The sequence below is a fragment of the Triturus cristatus genome, chromosome 1_1 (genome assembly GCF_964204655.1).
Source record: "Triturus cristatus chromosome 1_1, aTriCri1.1, whole genome shotgun sequence".
NCBI lineage: Eukaryota > Metazoa > Chordata > Amphibia > Caudata > Salamandridae > Triturus > Triturus cristatus.
In genome coordinates, this window is record NC_140579.1 from 1258787030 (window position 1) to 1258809406 (window position 22377).

General features: G+C 44.4%; 1 pseudogene; it reads left to right on the forward strand.

The window, feature by feature from the left end:
• The window catches only part of LOC146871922 (mitochondrial glutamate carrier 1-like), a 274210-nt pseudogene extending 257506 nt beyond the window's left edge, over positions 1 to 16704 (forward strand).
• Positions 16705 to 22377: the final 5673 nt, after the last annotated feature.

The following is a 22377-nucleotide window of genomic DNA, read 5'->3' on the forward strand; positions in this document are numbered from 1 at the left end:
ATCTCTTCGCGAGTAGCAGCGCCATATCAACCAGGCGTCTGTGGTTCTTGGGGAGTGGCTGTGAGTAGCCTAGTAGAGCAAGGAACGGATCATGGGACAGCGACATGTCCGTAACGCGATTAATTTCTAAGAATATATCACCCCAGAAGTGGGCAATCCCTGGGCAGATCCAGGCCACATGCAGGAAGTCAGCTGAAGGCTCTCCGCATCGATCACACTGGGGGCTGTCACGTAGACCAAAGCGGTGTAATCGCTCCGGGGTATGATAAACCCGGTTGAGAAATTTAAAGTGGACCAATCTATGGTGCCCATTAAGTGAGATTCGTTTGGTGCTAAGGCAACAGTATCGCCACTTATCATCGGTCAAATCTATCTGCAGATCTCGTTGCCATGCTAGCCGTGGCTTCGCGTATGCACTGTCTCTAGCAGTTAACGTGGAGTGGTAAATTCTAGAGACCAACTTAGCCGATGACTGAGCTTTAATAATGGTGGTCAATATCGGGATCTCTGGAGGTTCCGCCATGTCCTCCCCCAATATTTCCCTAAGGGCATGTCTAACCCTATGAAATTGAAACAGTGCAAGGGGAGTACAGATGGCATCCCCCTCAGTGACGTCCCTCAGGGAATGGGCGGTACCGCCCTCAAAAAGGTCCCCCATGGTATGTAAATTGAGTGACTGCAGTGCCTGGATAACACCTCTGTCCCTACATGGCGCCAGCCAGCTGCACCAGTCCAAATGGGCTAAAGGGGCATACAGGAGATTACCAGCGTGAGCAGCCAGTATATAGTGTCAAGCGTGTATGACCGAATTAAGAGAGTCCATTATGCCCGTACGCCTGTCACAAGGCGAAAACAACAAGGCGGGCAGAGGCCTGGGATCGGCGACGATAGTCTCAATCAACAAGTGGGGTATATCCAAGGGTCCATGTATCCAATAATGTGCGTGTGAGGATTGGGCGGCTCAGGCGCACCAATAGAGAGTGAATGCAACTGAAGAATGCCCTGGACAGAACCATGGGTATGTTCATAAATAGAAAGAGAAACCGCGGTAGGATTATCATTTTCATGAGTGCCACTCTGCCCATCAGAGAGAGCGGAAGAGCAATCCATCTATCCACATCGTCCTCCAGTTTGGAGATGGCAACACCATAATTTTCTCGCAGAACAACCTCCGAGTCAGTATGTAGGCGGATACCCAGGTATCGTACCGCCTCAGTGGACCATAAAAGGGGGTATTCCGGCTCAAAGCGAGCCGTGGCTGGAGTAAGCGGAAACATGATAGACTTATTCCAATTGACCCCTATACCCGAAAGAGAACCGAAGAGGACCACCTCCCTCAATACCGGGGACAGATGGGTCTCGGGCTCCCTAACATAGATTAGTGTATCAGCCGCATACGTTGATACGATTAGGCGATAGTTTGGGAATCGAATGCCCCTATAGCTGTGATACTCACGGGGTGCACAAGCCAGGGGTTCCGCCGTCAGGGCATACAATATTGGGGAAAGAGGGCATCCTTGCCTCGTGCCTCTAAAAATAGATATGGGATCAGTGATTAAGGACCCAATACGAATGCGCGCCGTGGGGAAGGAGTAGAGTGTCGCAAGTAATTGCAGGAAAACCGGCCCCACTCCCATACGGCTCAGGACGTGTCGCATGAAAGGCCACTCAACAGAGTCGAAGGCCTTCTCCATATCTAAGAATACCACAACCGCCGGGACCTCCGAGCGGGTATGTTGTAAAGCTGCGAAGACAGTTCGCAGGTTATAGGTTAAGTTACGGTTGGGAACAAAGCCAGCCTGCTCGGGCGCCACCAGGGTGGTGACCAGTGGGCTAAGGCGATTAGCCAGTATTTTCGTGAAAATCTTCGCGTCCACGTTCATGAGGGACAACGGACGGTACGAGGCACACTCCTCTGGCCGTTTCCCAGGTTTGAGTATGGCCACCAGTATTGCTTCCCTCATGGTTGGAGGCATACTGCCTGAGGAACATATATCCCCAAACAGTGTGAGCAAGTGGGGGAGTAGGAGATCCTGGAATGCCTTATGGGTTTGCATGCTTCTTACCCTGAATAAGATTGTGGTTACTGCTTGAATAGGGCTCAAACCCTAGTCAACCTACAGTCCAGTTTCTAACAGTAGTTGCTGGAGAGAAGGTGATGGAAGGACTGCGAGGGGTGAGTGGATAGGAGTAGATTATTACATAGCAATTGAAAAGTTATATTAGGAATTGTGGGCAAGTAACAGAAATTTCTTGAAAATAAGGGAGGCAGGAGATGGGGTCCCAGGCAGGAGACAGTGTGCGGAGTGCATCAGAATGTCCGAGTCAGACTGGTCCCATGGTGGTATGATTAACAGTGCTGTGATGCAGGGAAGTGACAAGGATGAAGTGTGGAAAAGGTGAAGGAAGGGGAAGAATATTTGATGAGCTATATTACATTGGATGAGTGGAGCCACTGAGTAGTCACCTACTCAGAATGAAAGAAAAATGTGGGCATGTAAGTACTTGGACATATTTTTTTTTTTTTGCAGAATTTTATATAGCGCAAACTTGACCCAAATCCAATCAGGTATCAGAGCGCTTTACATAGCACCAGTTACGTTACATGAGGGGACACATTCATTTTTTGTTAGGCACGGGGAGATTTAGTGATTTGCCCAGAATCACAGGATGTTCAGCGTCATTACCGAGATTCAAACCCAGGTCGAGCGCCCTAGCCATAAGGCCAACTCCTCTCCCATATTCAAGTTCCCGCACAAGGAAACAAGCAGCAAAGATGGGTCCAAGGCTGAGGAGAGGGAAGTTGCAAGGAGGTTTAGGATTCCCACCAAAATAGATACATGGTTGGTAAAATTTAAAATCTATGCTAGTATCATGTGTGGGAAATTCCTGGAATGCATTGTTTTATTGTGCAGATACATGGACAGGATATGTCAGTTTTCATTAGCTTCAGAGTCTGGCATCGCTCCATTATGATGAGGAGTTTAGACCTAGTAGGGCAGGGTTCTCCAAAGTCGGTCCTGGAGGGCCGGATCCATGCCAGATTTTTAAGATAACTACATTTATCCAAATGGGGAAATGCTAAAATACTGGCATGGATCCGGCCCTCGAGGACCGACTCTGGGGAACCCCGTAGTAGGGGGATGAACCCAGAAAAAGCTTAGGGCGAAGTAGATAAACTATGGCTTCAGTACATGACATCAACCACGACCATTTCTACCATTCACACAGACAATGGTTTGCCACCGATCAGCGCCTCTTTTCAAATCGGACCCACCCCAGGGGTGGGAGGGAGTCAGGGTAAGGCAAATACAAAAGGAGCTAGCTGGAATTACAACACAGGACCTGCTACAGATGTCTATGCCGATTTCGGCATGAGTGCTCAGGATGCAGCAGTAGACACCCGTTATTGTACTCTTTTGTGGGTCAAGGTCAGCAAGGAGGGGGAAGGGGCTGATGGAATTGAAAGGGGATTGTAGGAAAGGGCAAGTACACCAATTAAGATGGATGCTTTGGCTCCAAGGTTGGAAAAATACCCTAGGGGATTGGCAGCAGCAGGTCTGAAAGGGGATATTCCAGAAGAATTCTGCATTTCATATTGCATACCGCAGACACTGCAGTGGGTAGAAAACTTGAAGTCAACTAAGGGGATGAAAGGTGTGGTGCAGGCCCAACTGGAGAAGGCGATTGCAGCATGCAGGATGGTCGGCCTGTTTTGGCAGTTACGATTACCCAACCTGATTTGGACGAATATGCGGCCCAGTCACAGGTGGTGGACAGAAGGAAGCCAGTGGCCATTGATAAGGTCAGGAAGGAGGTGAACAGGGAGATTGCTGGTTTTTTAGAGGAAAGGTACATGGGAGTGGAACATCATATTGGCATAGTGTGCAAGATGCCTATGTTGTTTTAGCCTGGTGGAGTCAATTTGTCGGTGTTGGGTGAATAGGACTTATTTGATGATGTTGATAAAAGTGTTTGAATAATGCTTGAAGGAGCAGGCGAGGAGAATAGGAGGGATGCTGGGAGAACCAAGAGAGGGTTTTTTTCTGGTGGTGGAAAGGAGAGCTCTGATAAAGCCAGGGAATAAGGTTTCTAGTTTAAAAGCAATAGAAGGTGAGATAACTTACAAATGCGAGTGTGTTGCTGCCTGAGCAAGTGTGGGCAGATGGAAGAAGAAGAGGAAGAAGTTGCAAGGTACAAAGGCAAACATGTTTTGGTTGTATTTAAGGGAGAGGGTGAGCTGGAATGGGTGATGATTAGGTTAAGGGGTCGGTGTTAGAAGAGTTTCATTTGATAAGATGTTAGGATATTAGAGTGTGCGGTTAAGCTGAAAGTTGTAATTTAGGAGTTCTGATTGCTCCCTCCAATGTGGTCTTAACCACATGTACAAAAGCGTGATGAGTGGTCTTTCCCAAAAAGGTGTGGACGCCTTTCCTACAAACCTCACACGCATAACATGTAATTACAGGTAAATTAAACGTGTTCAATAGGTATTCAAGAATCATAAGAAGTTACACAGAAGTATTGCATTATATTAAAAACCTGCTATGATTATTACTAAGAAAGAATCATTTATTTTGGACATAGTATCACTGCAGAAGAACATTGGAGGAATGCACTGTTTGCACTCAGGCCCAAAGCATTTAGCTGCCATCCCTGTTCTCACTCGAGCTTATAATGTGGGCCCTGCCTCATCCTCAAGACCAATGTCGGCAACACATATAGCTGCAAAGCTACTGCGGACAGATGGAATCGGAGGGCTGTACAAAGGACTTGAAGCCACCATATTAAGGTAAACACTTAGCTGTTGGTTTAGAATGTTTAACTTGCCACTGATGTACTTCTATATGACCAAGTGTCTTTGTCTCTCAGGGATGTTCCATTCTCCATCACCTATTTCCCACTGTTTTTACATCTCAACAAGCTTGGCCAAGCATCTTCTGGTGAAAGAGCCCCATTTTTCCACTCGTTGTTATCAGGATGTGTAGCTGGCTCCATTTCAGCAGTGTGTGTCAACCCTTGTGATGGTGAGAGTGCTGCTCTTTCTGTTTTTATTGTACCTATTGTTGATTTTCTCAGAGAATAAAATACTTAAGGCTTGATTTATAGTTTGGTGGATGGATGACTCCATCACAGATGTTACAAATATCCTTTCCACCTTGTTAGAAGTGCATTATATCCTATGGCTTTACAGATCTGCCTGCACTGTGTGGACATACCAGAACTCTGTGTATCCCTTTGACCTGCACCGCAGAAGTTACAGAAGAATTGTTATTCAGTGAATTGATATATTAGTGGGAATGCCTCGTGAGAAACAGATTGAGGCACAGGGCAATCTGATTCCTTGACAATAAGAGTATCAGTGTATATAAACAAGAATCTGTGCATTTGCCATTATAGATTAAAATAATCATGGGATGTCCACCCAGAGTGGGGAAATAGTGAATTTAATGCACTAATGAGATCACTTTTGAGTCTACATAAAAGGGATTTTTTTTACTCAAACTCATGGGAACCTTAGATTAAGAAGTGCATTTTATTTTGTTCATTTGTGACAATTTTGATGTTAATCTATATGTTCACTTATAGATTCACATCAGACAGACTACTGAAATTGTTTGCCAAACCATGAAAACCTACTTTATGATAAGAAATGAGAAGACATCATTGAACCTGTCTGTTTTAATCTTCCATGTAGCAATTGCTTGTTTTTTTATTTATATGTGTATACTGGTCCGAATATTTTCCAAGTAAATAATACGTTGTATATATTTTTTTATATATGCTATCTTCATCAGTAATTTGCAAAGATGACACACAATTTGATTCAATTAGATGTTATTAAGTTGTCTTGGATCTAGGGGATCTTCCAGTTTCCTACCTAAAATATAACACTGTCCTATTCGATTTGATAAGTATCACTTTTTTCTTTGTAAGAGGCTTGTAATAAGGCAGACAGGATATACATCACATTTGTGATGGAGCAATCCATTCACCAAGCTGTAAATCAGGTTCCTAGACTGCAATTACATTCCCAGAATTTAGAAAGCTGCATAAAAACATATTTTAATTGCTTTTTACATGCAAGCATTTTTCTGGCTATTGTGGCATAGTACAAGTCACTCATGTGCAGAACTGTGCTCTCTAGTTTATGGTTCTCATTTTTCAATGTCTCATTTTTTTGAATGAAGAATCCAATTGAGGTCCTATGCAAAGTTTGTCACTCATGAATCTATATGAGGTAAATGCCATTAATCCTATTGAGGTTCTCATTATGAGCAGCCTGTTCATCCTCCAGGTAACTTTGGCTGCAGGGAAGAAGTTACCAATACCGTAGAGTTGGTAATTCTGGGACTAATTCCCTTCGTAATTCCTAATTTTTCCTTGGATTTTCACACAGAGTTTATCTGTGGGGACCGGCGCACTCATTGTTTTTAAAAAAACGGAGGGGAGGCCCTATGGCCTCCCCCTCTGCCGCAGGGATTGCACCTCCGGGGCATGTAACAATAGGAATGCGGGGCACCTCCCGGACACCTGCTGCCACGCAGACTGACACCTTTCTGGGGCACATACATTTTTTTTTTTAAATGCAGGGAAATCCCTATGTCCTCCCCCACAGCCCTGTGGACTGCCACCTCCCTGAGTCACAAACACAATAATTAACGGGGTCCGTTGTTGACCCCCTGGGGACCACCACCTCCCCAGAGCTACATGAAAGAAAGGTGGGGGGCACGTGGCCTCCCTCCTGGAGCCATAGATGGCCTTGGGGACTGCCACCCTCAGGGCTAGCTCCAGCAATAACCAATAAACACTGCTCTGCTTCTAGTAAGCAAGAGCAGAAAATGCTCTCACTTATTAGAAGTTGAGCAGAATTGCTTTCACACACAGGGAGCTGCATTTTAGCAGCTCTCTATGTGTCAAAGCAATGCCGATTCCCATAGGAGGCGGGAGCAGGCAGGGACTGTAGGCCTTTAGGTTCCCCCATGGTCCCCAACAAATGTAAGTAGGTTCCCTGGTTGTGACTGAGGCACCCACACTGCAGGCTGGGCCCCGGAGGATGGGATCCCTGAGGCCGAAATCGGCCTGGGATGGGGGCCGCTCAGCCCCTCTACCTATATATTATATCCCAAAAATAGAAAAGGCCAGGCCCTGCGGGATGGGGTCACTGGGGATGAAATCAACCTGGAGAGGGGGGCTGCGGGCTCCCCTCACCCACTGAAAAAAGACCTTAGCCCCGGGACTGGGGTCCCCTGGGCCGAAAATGGCCCAACGAAGGGGAGCAACGCAGCCCTGTTCCCTTAATTTTTTAAAAAAATAGAAAAAAACCTCTGGCAAGTCACCGAAGGCCAGGCACCCTTCACACCCACTCTGCAATAGCACCTCCTGGTGCAGTGAAGATTGGGGGCTGAAGTCCCTTGGATGCTGAGGGTCCTTGGGGTCCAATATCCCCTCCTGTTACCGGCAGTAAGTCCCTGACAGCGGGATTGCTGAGAGGACTTGGAGGCCACACACCCTTTCTCCACACCTCTGTAAGCGCAGCGCCTGGTGTGCTACTGGTTGGGAAATGAATTCCACCTTACTCCTGAGGGCCTCAGGACTAAAGTGGACTTCTTCCCCCAACCAGTAGTGCACCAGGAGGTGATTTGCAGAGTGGTGGAGAAAGAGCGCTTGGCCTCTGACAACCTCTCAGCAATCCAGCTGTGTACGTCTCACTGGAGGTAATAGGAAGTGTAGCTGTCCCCCAAGGACCCTCAATAGCCAAGGGGACTTCATCCCCCTACTAGTAGTGTGCCAGGAGGCGCATTTGCAGAGTGGTGGAGAATGGGGGCATGTCTTCCGACAGCCTCTCGCCAATCCTGCTGTTTGGATCATCCTTGGGGCCAACTGCACCTCCTGTTACCCCCAGTAAGTCCGACACAGTGGGATTGCTAGGAGGTCTTCAGAGGCCCTGCCCCCATTCTCCATCACTCTTCAAACGTGCCTCCTGGCACAATGCTGATTGGGGGATGAAGTCCACTTTACTCTTGAGGGACCGTGGGGGCAAATGAGCCCTCCTGTTACCTCCTGTAAGTCTTACACAGTGGGGTTCCTGAGAGTTGGTCGGAGGCCCTGGCCCATTTCTCCACCACTCTGTGAACACGATTACTACTTGACAAACAATATAAATTCACAGAAAAAAACAAAGGTTACAGGGACGTTATAGTTAGGAACTAGCATTTAAAAAACCTTAGGAATTCACTGAAAAAAACTAAGGTTACAGGGACATTATAGTTAGGCTCAGATTTCACTCATACTAAGCCAGTGAAACTAAGAAGTTATAGTTAGCTGAGCTAACTATAACTTGCGCCCTGCTATGTACTGCTTATGAACTCACAGATTACATCACTCATGACATGGTCAGTGACATCACTCATGACATCTCAAATTACATCACTGATGACATCATTCACATTATCACTGATGCACCCACTCACACTCCCATAGAACCTTTCAAACACACACTCCCACACAACCATTCACAAGCCCATTCACAGACCCATACAAGTACTTACGCACCCAATCATTGATTCATTTATCTACATGCACATCCACTCACTCACCCATACAGCCATTCATACACCCACTCAGTCACTAATACAGCCACTGACATATCCACTCATACACCCATACAGCCATTCACCCACTGAATCCGTCACCCATTTAGCTATTCACACACCTAATCTCTCACTCGTACAGTCAATCACACAGCCACCTACTCACCCATACAGATACACACGCACCCACTCACTTACTCATACAGATACTAACACATACTATACAGTCACAGACACAAGCACACACAAACCCATACAGCCACTCTCACACACACTCACTCACCCATACAGTCACTCATATATTCCATCACTCACCTATACTGCCTTTCACATACCCAGTTACTCACCCATATACCACTGACACATTCACTTACTCACCCACACAGCCATCCACACACTCAAACATAAAGCCCCTTACACACACACTCCCTTACCCATACAGCCACTGTCTCACCCACTCACTTAACCATACAGTCAGTCACACACCCTCTCACCCACCTACACAGACACTCAGACAATAATGCAGGTACTCAGACAACCAATCACTCACCAATACAGCCACTCACATTCCCACTCACACACCCATGAAGCCACTTAGCAGCTGACAGACTAATACAGAAATTCACGCAACCAGTCACTCACCCATATATTCACTGAGGCACCTAATCACTCACGTATACAGTCAGTCATGTATCCACTGATTCATCCATACAGGCACTCATATACCTACTGATTCACCAATTCCCCTTGATATATTTAACACTCATAAACTTTTAAAAACACTCAGGCACTGGATGATGTCATCAGTGGTGTCATTTGCGATGTCATCAGTGATGTCATCAGTAATGTCACTGACCCTGTCATGAGTGATATAATATGTGAGGTCATAAGCAGTGCATTGTGGGGTTATGAAAGATAGTTAGCTCAGCTAACTATAACTGCTGAATTTCACTGGTTTGTACGAGTGAAATCTGAGCCTAACTATAACATCCTGGTAACGTTTGTTTTTTTCACTGAATATATATATATATATATAAATATAAGGATTGTGTGCTAGAAAGGGCTCTTTCAAGATGTATGTCAATTTTGAACATTTGTAGGCTGATTTTTTGGGTTTCGCCTGCACAGTGCTTGCACTGTGCTTGTGAAATCATTTGTATTTAATAAATCGTAAAAGGGGGCTCTTATCAGTTCCCTCGGCTAAATTACTGTGTTCATTCTCTTTTGTGTGGAATTTTATGTTTTTGTTAACTTCCCCTGGCTGCACACATTTACGATACTTCTGCTAAAGCTGTTCACACTGTTTAAGCCCCATTTAATGTCAACATAGGATCTCTTCCCACGGAAAAGGCAGACAGCTTCTAACAGTATGCTGGAATGCTTGCTTTTTATTGATTAGTTATGTAAAGCAGATGTTTTAGCCTTAGAACATTTGTGGTATTTCCTTTTCACGCCTCAGTACCTTTCTTTGCACTTTGTAGGCATTATTGGCTTGATTTTTTCAACGTAATCTATTTCGTCATTATGATTACATTCTAGAGTTAATACACATTGTTCGTTAAAAATAAAGTTAATATACAAGAGCTATGCTATATTTTACTACTAAACAGGCAGTTACCTTGCAGACAACAGGGTCATGATTTGAATAGTGCAGCAGGTGCAGTAGCACTGGACACAGAAGTTTTCAGAAATCCTCTAAACACATAATATTGCTCTATTTGACTATTAAACAGGCAGTCACAATTGCAATTACCTTGCAGTTAAAATGGACTTGTATTGAAAGATGCATTAGATGCAGTGACATTGAGGCCAAAAACTCTAGTGACCCCACTAAACCCAGGTTATTGCTCAAATTTAAAACTAAACAGGCAGTCACAAGCGCAGTTTCCTTGCAGACAACAGGTTCATAATTTCAATGGTCCAACAGGTGCAGTGACACCAGGACCAAAAGCTCTAGTCACCCCACTTACCACCTAAAATTACTGTATTTACTACTAAATAGGCAGCCGCAAATGCAGTTACCTTGAAGACAACAGGATCATGATTAGAATGGTGCAGCGGGTGCAGTCATCCCGGATCAAAAAGTTGTCAGAGCTCCTCTAAACACCTAATATTGCTATATTTTACTACTAAACAGACAGTCACAATTGCAGTAACCCTGCAGTTGAAAGAGCTTGATTTGAATGGTGCAGCAGGTGCAGTAGTACCAGGGCCAAAAGTTTTCATAAATCCACTAAACACCAAATATTGCTATATTTTACTACTAAACAGGCAGTCACAAGTGCAGTTCTCTTGCAGGAAACAGGGTCATTATTTAAATAGTGCAGCAGGTGCAGTGGCACCGACCCCAGAAGTTGTCAGAACTCCTCTAAACACCTAATATTGCTATATTTTACAACTAAACAGGCAGTCATAAATACAGTTATCTAGCAAGCACTAGGGTCATGATTTCAATAGTGCAGCAGGTGCAGTGGCACTGGGACCCACATTTGTCTTGACCCCCTTGAAACCCCTAATATTGCTACATTTTACTACTAGGTAGGCAGACATAATTACAGTTATCGTGCAGTTAAAAGAGGCTTGATTTAAATGGTGCAGCAGCAAACAGGAAGTCACAAGTGCCAGAGACGTTTTAAGGCAGGGGCAAAGTGGGCTCTGGCCCAGGGCCCCAGACCTTCAGGGGGCCCCCTGACAGACCCAGCTCTGTTCTGCAGTCTTGCCCTGATGACCTTGAATAACTCTTACACAGATTATTTCAAATACCGTTTTCCTTTGCTTTATTTTCCATGTGATTGATATGTGAGTGTCTATTATAGACATTTTGTAGAGAAAAGTTGTGTTTATGTGACATGCAACAGCCATAAACAAGTTATAAAATCAAATCAGAACCACACATATGAGAAATGGGAGAGTGTCACAGAGATTATTTGCAGTAATATTAGTGAGCAGCTGCTACGTTACAATATTGAAAACACACATCGCCAGGGGCGTAGGAGACACTAAAATTCTGGGGGGGACAGGGACAACCTTGTGCACTTTCCAGTGACCCTATACAAATCACCGCCCGTTAAACAAATACAATCGCATACTTTCGGAGTGAAATATTGAGAAAAGCGGGCATGTAGTCACAGTTTGCATGTATGCTTTATTGTTATTTACATTCATATAGTAATGAGACCAAATGTTTAAAAAAAACATATATATGAATCTTGCATCTTAATGCACAAAGCAAACAAAGGCCGCTGACTTAGGGTGGGGGCGTCGTGTTTGCAAGTGCATTAGGGTTTGAAAAGTACCTGCTGCTGCATTCCTGGTCTCCAGCAATTTTCAGGCAACAATAAAAATGTGAAGATAACTCTGGTGATTAATGTTCTTTTTTTGAGAGAGATCGAAGGCTTGTCTATTGAAAGTTTTAATTCAATAGGTCAGTGAGTTACTGCTTTTGTCTGAGATATTCTTTTGGTATTTGAAGTTTATAAGTTAAAATCCTAACATTGAACAGTGAGCTATTAACCGTCATCAAAGAGCTGCATAAAAACTTCACTGTATAGATTAGAACGTTGTGATTTTTCCCCAGTCTTTCCCTATCCTAATGTTGGAAAATGGGTTCATTAGGATAGAAATCAATTCTGATTATTGAAGAGAACCTCCCAACCATGGTGTTATGTTTTACATTCTGAGTTTGTGTTTCTCTAGTGTTGCAAAGCCGCCCTGGGCACTCCCCAACTTTTTGCTGACTGGTACTGGTGGTACCTGACTGACTGACCCTGGCCTCTGCCTAAACAGCCAGTGCTATTCTGAAAGAGGCACTTAAAAATACAGTGAAAACACCTACATACACTAGGGTGCACTATGGGTTAGGGTACCCCTATGATTGGCATGACCTCTCCTATAAGGCCCTAGTACATAATAGGGCAGGGGGATTAGAACCACTTTTAAGTCCCTAGAATATAATAGGGCATGGCAGTTTAGAGGCCAGCAGCCCTTTCTGCGCTTGCATGTGTGCACTGCTGAAGCCTGAGGTCAGTTTAACCCCTTCCCTGCTCATGACGGAACCGTTCCGTCATGAGCCACGGTTGGCGTGTGCTCATGACGGAACGGTTCCGTCATGACACTCCCGTTGGCGGCCGCTCCGCCTACGCGGCGCTGTTTCCCCGCCTGTGCGGGGGGACAACGCAAATGGGCGGAGTCATGACGGAACCGTTCCGTCATGAGCACAGCTCAACTGTGGCTCATGACGGAGCGGCTCCGTCATGAGCACAGGCCCGCCGCGCTGCCCCCCCGCCCCCCCCCAGCGCTGCAGCGGAATGTCCGCAGCAGCGAAGGGGTTAAAAGTAGCCCTGTGTTATAGGGCTGCTTTTAAAATGCAAATTGTGCCCAAACTCGACTTTTGGGTTTGGGGAACTTACAAATTGATCAACTACAATGTTGGGGCAAAATTAAGTGGAAAAATGTTTTTCACTTAACTATGGCTGTATCATATTTGCCACATAATACATCATCTGCTGCATAATCTAACGATTTCCTCCAAAACAATTTTGTAGCTCAAACAGATCTCAAATTACTAAAATAAATGTGACTTGTGTTGCTGTGAAGTTTAGGGCCCTTTGCAAAGGTTAGTAAAGAAAACAATTCCTAAGAAAACAATTGGTCCCAGACACTCCTAATGACACTCAAATTAATACCTGTAGGAGAGTGTAGTATGCAATCAATTCATACAACCAAAAATGTATAATGTAAAGGCACATTCAACAGGGAAATCTCATAGATAAGAGGCCAACCAAAGTCAATTAAATTGCAAACATCAATTTATTTCCCGCTGAATCATATTCATAAAATGCAAACTTAGGGGCTGACTACGATGGCAGGCGGACTTCAGTACCACCGCCATCGAATCAGGGAATGGGACCGCTGGCCTTCCAGGTGGGGGCCCCACGATAGGCATTACAATGTGACTGCCACTACGGTGTTCGCAGTGCCTATCTTTTACCTTGCAGCAGGTGCTGCTGGCTGCATCATCCGCCGCAAAGTAAAAAAAAAAGGAACATGTTAAATATATCGGTGCCTGCCACATGGTGCAGTGATATGTTGTGGGGCATCATAGATGCCCCCCAGGACCCATGTCTGAGGGCCAGGGGTAAAGGGGCCTGCTACGGGCCCCCAATGTCCCTTTCGCCAGCATTTCCATGACAGGTGAACCGCCATTGATAAGCTGGCGGGTAAGGGACATCGTAATCCCTGCTGCGGTGCATGGTAGGCACCACCAGCATTGTAGGAACCACAAGCCCCTCCACCACACCGGCGGGCTCAAGAAGCCCGTCGGGTGCGTGGTGGTTGGTCTTTCCGACCGCCAGGTAACCACCCGCCATTGTAATATTGCGGGCTGTGATGCAGTCACCTATGGCGGTGGGACCGCCACCGACGGGGTGACGTGGCAGTCCCACTGCCATTATAACCAACCCCTAAGTTTGGTGTGCATGCAAATCCTACATTGCCAACCCCTGGCAAGTTGCACTGCTAGTGCTGGAAAAAGGCCAATGGAGGTACCAATGGGTGAGGTGGACTGGCCTCAAGGGTCTTGTGACCTCAGTGACAGATTCACTGTCGATCTAGGATGTGCTTCTTCATATGCCTGCCCGTAAGACTGGAAGTGAACTGCAGTATGGATTGTGGTGGACAGGTCCACCTGCGGGTGCTAAGACACCTGGGCTTCTAAGGACTATCGGGCCTTCTAAGGTGTAGCATCAGAATAAGCTCTGTCAGGAGTGTGGTATGGTGAACTGGTCATGAAGGTCTGAACATGGTTCTCCAGTTCCAAATTCAGCAGCTTTGGCCAGAGTGCCACATTCTCTCCCACACTGAACAACATGCTGCCCCACTGAGAGAAACTCGCACTGCCTTCAGCACAACTCAATTGTGCTGCGACTAAATTCAAATTATGCAGTAGACAACAGTAAAATGCTGCCTGAAAAAAAATTAATAACACCCTGGAAAAAGCAAACACTCATAGGGAATGCAAGAATAAGCAAAGCATGTGAACTGTAATCAGAAAAAAACATGGTTACCTTAACGGTTTTAAACTCATTATTCAGAAATCAGTAAGTGATTTTGCCTGAAAAGTTCAAGACATGGCTACAGGACCAGGAAGGGACCCCTTTCAATGTCCATTGCTTATATCCTTTCAAAATGTATGCAGTTTGGTTTAAAAAAGACCACATCCCCAAACACAGAGCCGCATTTTATAAGCTAAAATAATTAAAAAGTTGAAAACGATCATATTAAACGTTTCCACTCAACCCATCAACCAGGTATTGCAGTCCCTTTAGGAATGGCGCACTTACCCACCCTGGGAAAACAATGTTGTTCAAGGAAAGAAGATAAAAAAGAAAGTAGCGCTTTCACTGGCAAACTCTGTAAAGTGGCGCTAATGTGTGTGGGTGTAAATAACAGTCTAGCCTGTCTGCTGTCCACTCTGTATTGCTTTATTTAGGTATTTAACTATTTTTTCTCTCCATTCCGAGGTGTTTCTTTTCAATAGAAAACGGTCAGAAAATGAGGACATTTACCGCCAAAGTGTTCAGCCTTTTTTGGATCAATTTCACAGGGGAACAAATAAAGAAAAGGAGAGGCAAGAGAGAGTACCTTAAGAGCTGCCTCTTGAAATCAGCACGTAAGCAGGAGCGAGACAGAGACAGAAAGAGATGGAGGAATAAAGAGAGGAGGGCAGCCGCCAGAAGCAGATCAGGAGTAGTGGACACGGTCCTTGCCATGAAGGAAAAGAGACAGCGTTTATTTGTTCTCCGATCTCTGCCCTTCCCAGAACGGCTGAGCCTTCCTGCAGCATAACAAAAGGCAGAGGGCGGGTGGCCTCTGACTCCAGGCAGGTCAAGTGCAGGGCCATTAGGTAGCGCTTTCGCGTGCTAATGGCCCTGCGATAACAGAAGGGAGAGGGGAAATTCCTTTGTCCCCTCGTCCCCCCCACCCTTGTCCCCCATGTCCCCCCACTCCAAAATCTGGGGGGGATATATCCCCGCGTCCCCCACACTTCCTACGCCCATGCACATAACTATCCCTGAATATTACATGTAAATATCATTAGAATTTGGACGAGTGCGCATGTGCATTTTCAATGACCCAGCCAAAGAGGGCATGAAAAAGCTGAAATTGGATCATGAATTCAAAACTGTTCCTAACAGGGGCCCCCAAAATATGCTTGGCCCAGGGCCCCCAAAATCCTTAAAATGTCCCTGACAAGTGCAGATATCTAACATGCACTAGGGCCATGTTTTCAATGGAGCTGCAGGGGTCCAAAACTTGTCAATACTCCTCTAAATACCAAAATTGATACATTTAACTACTAAATAAGTTGTCACAAGTGTAGTTACCTTGCAGACACTAGGGTCATGATTTCAATGGTGCAGCAGGTGCAGTGACACCGGGCCCAAAGGTCTAGGAACCCCTCTGTACACCCAATATTGCATTATTTTACTCCTAAACATGCCGTCACAAGTGCAGTTACCTTACAGGCAATAGGGGCATGATGTGAATGGCTCATCAGGTGCACTATCACAGGGCCCAAAAAGTTGTCAGAACTCCTCTAAACACATAATATTGCTATTACATCAGTGAAATCTATAATTTCCCTCTTTCATTTCATTTTTCAAAATTTTGCTAATACTTACCTGCATCATACCACTAGTAACAGCACAATATATTGCCTTTTGGTATATAAACAAGTCATAACACTTTATCAGACTTTCTGTAATTTATATTGTACAACTACTCATCAAGCTACAATTTACAACAAAAAACAGTTTATTATCACATACGCAAAACCAAAATCATTTACCAATGCCTATTTCAGCAAATGTGATTAACTTTTGATTCTGTGGCTAAACAATGAAAGTGATGTGACATAATCTCTCGGATTATGCGATGTGGGTTAACATGTTAATGGTATCATGACGCTCTCAATTGCTTGCTTCAATGTGTTTTACTTCCCTTTATAGTTATAAAGACACGTCTCCAGTCCTTGCCGAGAGGAATGCATGAGTAGAATTACCGCGGGATTGTAGACTGTGCAGGTAATCTAAATCCTTTATTGCTTTAAAGGACGATGAATGTGAATGTCGAGCGTCAAAGTAGGCATTGTTGACGACTAGATGACTGACATAATTCAAAGAAGTGTTGAAGTAACTGTGTCCTTAATAACTGAAAATGAACTCCCGTAAACAATGGACCCAATTCTCAAAAATATATTCAGTCGTAAATGTTGGTTGACAACGGAATTTACTATTTTTAAATGCCTGCCAGGAATCCACAGAGGGACTCCTGACGGGAGCAATGATTTTACGAGTGCAGCCATCTCTGCAATGAAAAATCTGCACCCAGAAATTCTATTTTAGGGGTGTAAAGAGGTATTCCAAGGTGTGGAAGTTTGGGAATGTCTGTAGGTATGCATGTTTGGTGGCATTCTCAAACTGTGATTCGACCCCATCCCACCCTGGAAATAGAGATTTATTCCAGTCAAGTGCTGGAGTGCCTGCACTTCGAGGGAAGGTAGGAGAGTGGATCATCCTCGCATGGCTGTGTCGGAAAAGGGCTTGCTCCACAGGGAAAATGTATTCCATACAGAAAAAATAAAGTGTGCGTTTGTACAGGAGTCTTTATCCCCCCAGTGTGGACTTTTTCATTACGGAGAACTCTGCACAGGGGCATAGGAACCTGACATTCCCAATAGCAGAACTGACACCCAGAGCCTGATTCGTCTGTAGAGGTAGGAATAATGATGAAAACCAAAAGCCAGTGAATGTACACAACCAGTGCAGATTTACTACTTTTTCTTGAATGGGGGTGTTTTTTAAAACAACTCTAGCCTCAAACACACCTTTAGAGAATGTTCCCTGTGTATTGAAATTTCTTCCCACTGATAGAAGAGTTTCGCCTTAAAGTCTAATCTTTAAATCCAAGCTAAAATATTATCTTTTAAACCCGACATAAACACTGCACACATAAAGCGATTGGACATCTTTGCTGAAATTGTATTAAACTCCGGATTTCAGGTCTACAGTAGATTGGGGAGTCGTATGCAGTCTGTACCTGTCTTGTACATGTTAGAACTGGGGGTCTCGAGTTGGCAGAGATATGCACCTTTGTCCAAGTAGGGACCCTTACTTCTAGTAAGGGGGATACACACTCTAGATAACCACCCTGCTCACCACTTTGGTAGCAGACAGGCAACACCACAAGCAGACAGGCTTATCCCAAAGGTAATGTGTAAAGTATTTGTACTCAAAACACACAGTAATATAGTGAAAACATCACAAATGGACACATCACCAGTTTAGAAAAATATAGTATCTTTATCTAAACTCAAAAAGACCATAACGACAAAAATCCAACATCCATGTAGTAAAATAGCACTTCAAAACAGTTATTTCAAAAATAAAGCTTGTAGAAAACAAATAGCTCCACCTTGGGCTATCAACATCATGACAGCAAGAAATCCAAAGTACGGGGCTGACCGTGAGGTGCGCGGCGTCAGGCACAGAATCAAACGGATCCCCAAACAAACAGTACCTTGGAAAATGAAGTCTATGACAATGCACGGCTTCCTGGGGGTGAGGCGTTGGTGCCGTGGTCGAGGCCAGCTGCCACGGGGAGGCAAGGCGTCATGTCCGTGAGGAGGGAAGTGTCGAATCCAGGACAGGGGAAGTCGGTTGCAGTGGCAGTGAGGTGTTGGCTCCTGCGAGGTGAAGTCAGCGAGTTTGTGGAGTCCCCCTTGGCGGTTATCGACGCCCCGATAACAGGATGCAGGTGCTGGCAATGATGGAGTCAGTGTGAGCGCTGGTGTTGGGAAGGCCAAGGCGTCGCTAGGTGGCGAGGTTCACGCGTGGTGCCCCTGGCCTCGGCGCAAGTCACGGTGGAGCCGCTGATGGCATTGGAGATGAGTTTTCTTGCTTCTCTTAGGTTTCTTCCAGTCCCCAACAGCACAAACAACATCCAGAGCCCAAGACTGGAACAGGCACCTCCTGGCAGGTCAGAACTCTCAGTAGTAGAGTTCAGTGGAGCTGGGGGTGAAGTCTTTGTGACCCTGAGACTTCAGAGCAGGAGGCCAGCACACCTAGGCCTTCGAGATTCTTCTGCAAGCAGATTTCTCAGCAAAGCTCCAGTCTTTGTCCTATTTCTTCGCTGAAGCAGCAACTGCAGGCCATCCCTACTCGGCACACAACAAAGGGACAGTACTCCTCACACCTCTCCAGCTCTTCTCCTTGGCAAAGGTTCCTCTTGAGGCCAGATGTGATCTAAAGTTCTGGAGTGTAAGGTCTACTACCTATATCCCATTTCGTCTTTGTTCTTTGTGAAAGTCCAAACCAGTTCTGCCCTCACTGGTGCAGTATGACCACAGGGGTGGAGACAGCATTGTTCAAGGGAGACGAGCCCTATTCAGGTGCAAAGGGAACTCCTCCCATCACTCTAAATGCGGTCAAGGTCTATTCAGCACAGCACTGAGGCATCCAGGAAGGGCCAGGCACGCCTCAAACCCCCTCTCCCCCCCAGTGGCTGTTAACAGTGAATGCACATCCCCAGCCCCTGTCACTCCAAAACCAGACAGTCAATCCACAAACAGGCAGAGGCACACAGATTGGTTAAACAAAAAAAGGCCTACTTTCTAAAAGTGTCATTTTCAAACACAATGTAAAAGCCATCTTTACTAAAAGATGTGTTATTAAATTCTGAGTTCAGAGAGCCTATCTGTATTCCTCTATCTTGTTCCAATGGGATGTTATACCTGTAAGATGTTACAAAGTATCTCACATGCTATCCTACGGGACAGATAGCCTTTCACTAGTGAAAAAGGAAATTGGCAGTATTTCACTATCAGGACATGTCACACACACCAGTACATGTTCTAACTTTTACATACACTACACCCTGCCCATCGTGGTATCTTGGGCCTATCTGAGAGGTGTCTTACAAGTAAGAAAAGAGAAGTTTAGGGCCTGGCAAGTGGATGCACTTGCCAGATCGACATAGCAGTTAAAAACTGTGCATAGACACTGCAGTGGCAGGCTGAGATACCTTTTCAGGGCTACTCATGTGGGTGGCACAATCAGTGCTGCAGGCCCACTAGTAGCATTTGATTTACATGACCTGGCACACTCAGTGCACTTTACTAGGGGCTTACCAGTAAATCAAATATGCCAATCAATGATAACCAATTACAATAGTAATTTATTCAGGGACCATTTGCACTTAGACACTGATCAGCAGCGGCAAAGTGCCCAAAGCATTTAAGCCAGCAAAAACAAAATCCAGCACAGCATCCAAGATACAGAAGGTAGAGATAAAAAGTCAGGGGAAACCACGCCAAGGATGCGAAGTCTAACAGTACCTATGTTGTTTATTCGCTATTTCAGCACTCCTGAGTCTTTATCCAACTTCTGTGGATTGTTTTTTAAACAGTTTGTTTAAAATACTTTACATTCAACTTTTTTATTGTCCTTGCACATAATGATTGGTACATTTTTAAGTCTACTTTTGTATACTCCCCCTTTCTATTGCACTAATATACACAGGTAATACTTCAATAAATCTGTTTTAGAATGCTCTATCACCCTCTTTAGGCTCAGTGGCATCACAACAAAACCTACTTAAAAAGAGCAAACAGAATACTACTTATAGTCTTTACTCAAAAGGAAACAGTGACTGCTGTAAATGCAACAATTCTCCGATGGCTGGTAGCAGGTGTAGCAAACTGTTCCCTTTCTGAAGAGATCATGGTTTTTTAAAGAACGCTATTCTAAATGCTAAATAATATAATTTTTATAAATTCTAATACACTAATGCTATCATCCTGAATGTCCCATTATCCTCTGATTTCTGCTCAAACTCATGTCTGAGGAGGGATCAGAAGGACCTGTTTTACCGTAATTACTTGCTTTTTTCCCCAGTAATCTTTACAGGTCAAAACTCGTTTACCTGGGGTAAATGTCTGGTAAATACTGGTACATGCAGATTTCTGTAGGGAAAACGCCAAAATCTGGATTACAAGATGAAACTTGTATTAGGTGCAACTGGTGAAATCTGAGCTCTTAGGTATTGGATTTTAGCAGCTGCAGGATGTATCAATCCCAACCTTGACCACTCATAATCAGAGCCTGTCATTTTATTGAGTAGAGCATAAACTAATCAAATATCATCAGTGTTTAAAAAATGCACTCTGGATAGAGATTTCTTAAAATGTTTGCATGCATGTAGAAATGTAAAAGTTGTAAAATGGCTAAGTGAAAATGTACGTTTACCAGAATAAATTCCTGGGGTTATTTGCCTCAAATATGGCCTTTGTGGACACAGTGGTGTGGCTATTCCTTGGCGAACTTGACTACATTAGGAACTAAGGGGCATATTATCAAGACAGGTGATAAAATTATCGCCGCTTTGGCGGCAGAAAACTGCTGCTAAAACGGCGATAATGGGCTTGATAATATGCTCTATGGAATTCCAATTGATGTCCATGTTAGATGTGAAGGACATCTAACCTGAGCTTCAATTGGAATTCCATAGAGCATATTATCAAGCCAATTATCGCCGTTTTAGCGGTAGTTTTCTGCTGCTAAAGCGGCGATAATTTTATCGCCTGTCTTGATAATATGCCCCTAAATTTTGTAGAGAAGTAACCAGTGAACAGAGGAAATCATTCCTTTTTTGTTAACAATCACATACACAGTTATGAAAATTCATGTTATGGTAATTTTTGCCGCTACACCAATGCACTCTGAATGTGTTGATTCTCACTTACACTACTTTACACTCTGATTGATGTCTCACTCATTGTGTATTAAAGCCCGCATCGCAGTGGCAGACTAAGGCTTCATTTAATCTCAAAAATATGTTTAGAAATAACAGAGTGATCTGTTCCCCTAAAATTAATACATTGACTGCATCAAAGCTGATTATATGGCTGAAGTTCTCCCAATTGAACAACTGTACATTCAGACCTAGCCTCCAGAGCAGGTTGGGTCTTTCTTAAAGACTCCTGTTTCTGGTACGATATCGGCTTGTGATGCGACAAAGCCAAATACTGGTAGATGGCTTCTTCCATTGAGACAAGGGTATTTTTAGGTCAGGTCTAACTATAGCTGTAGCTGTGTTTGCCCTGCAGTCTCATATTTTCCAACAAAATATCATACAGAAAATACATACATATAGAGGAGCTCCCAATCAACACTCTTTCAACATTGGTCTGTTGACATGTTACTCAAATTATAATCCCTCCCACCCAGCAAAAGACCACCCTATGCCAGCCATTGGATACTTTCCCTCTGAGTGACTGTATTTGCACATGTACACATTCACCTTAAAAAAAAAAAGAGTTTCCCAAAAATAGAAATTGTTAGACACTTGCACTTCCCAGTGACCTAAAATCCCTATGTTAAGAGGGTTAAATCAACTATTTTCATAACTCTCAAGACATTTATTCTAAATTACAATGCTCATTCGTCACTATAAACCAGTTTTGGTATATTTATTAATCCTACTGAAAATGAGCACAAGTCATTAGAGTAGCTAGAGTGTGTATGCAGATTGTTAGGTTAAAGCCACACCCCTACAGAATTGTGATTGACATTTCAACCACTTGTATCTGAATTGAGATAGCCCTGCAGTAACTACTTGTGGAACACAATTTCCCCTAATGGAATGTTTTACAAGTGTTGTACAAGCACTGTCAGTATGCAGAAAACACTCCTCTCAAATCAAAGAACTTTACAGATGCTCAGCA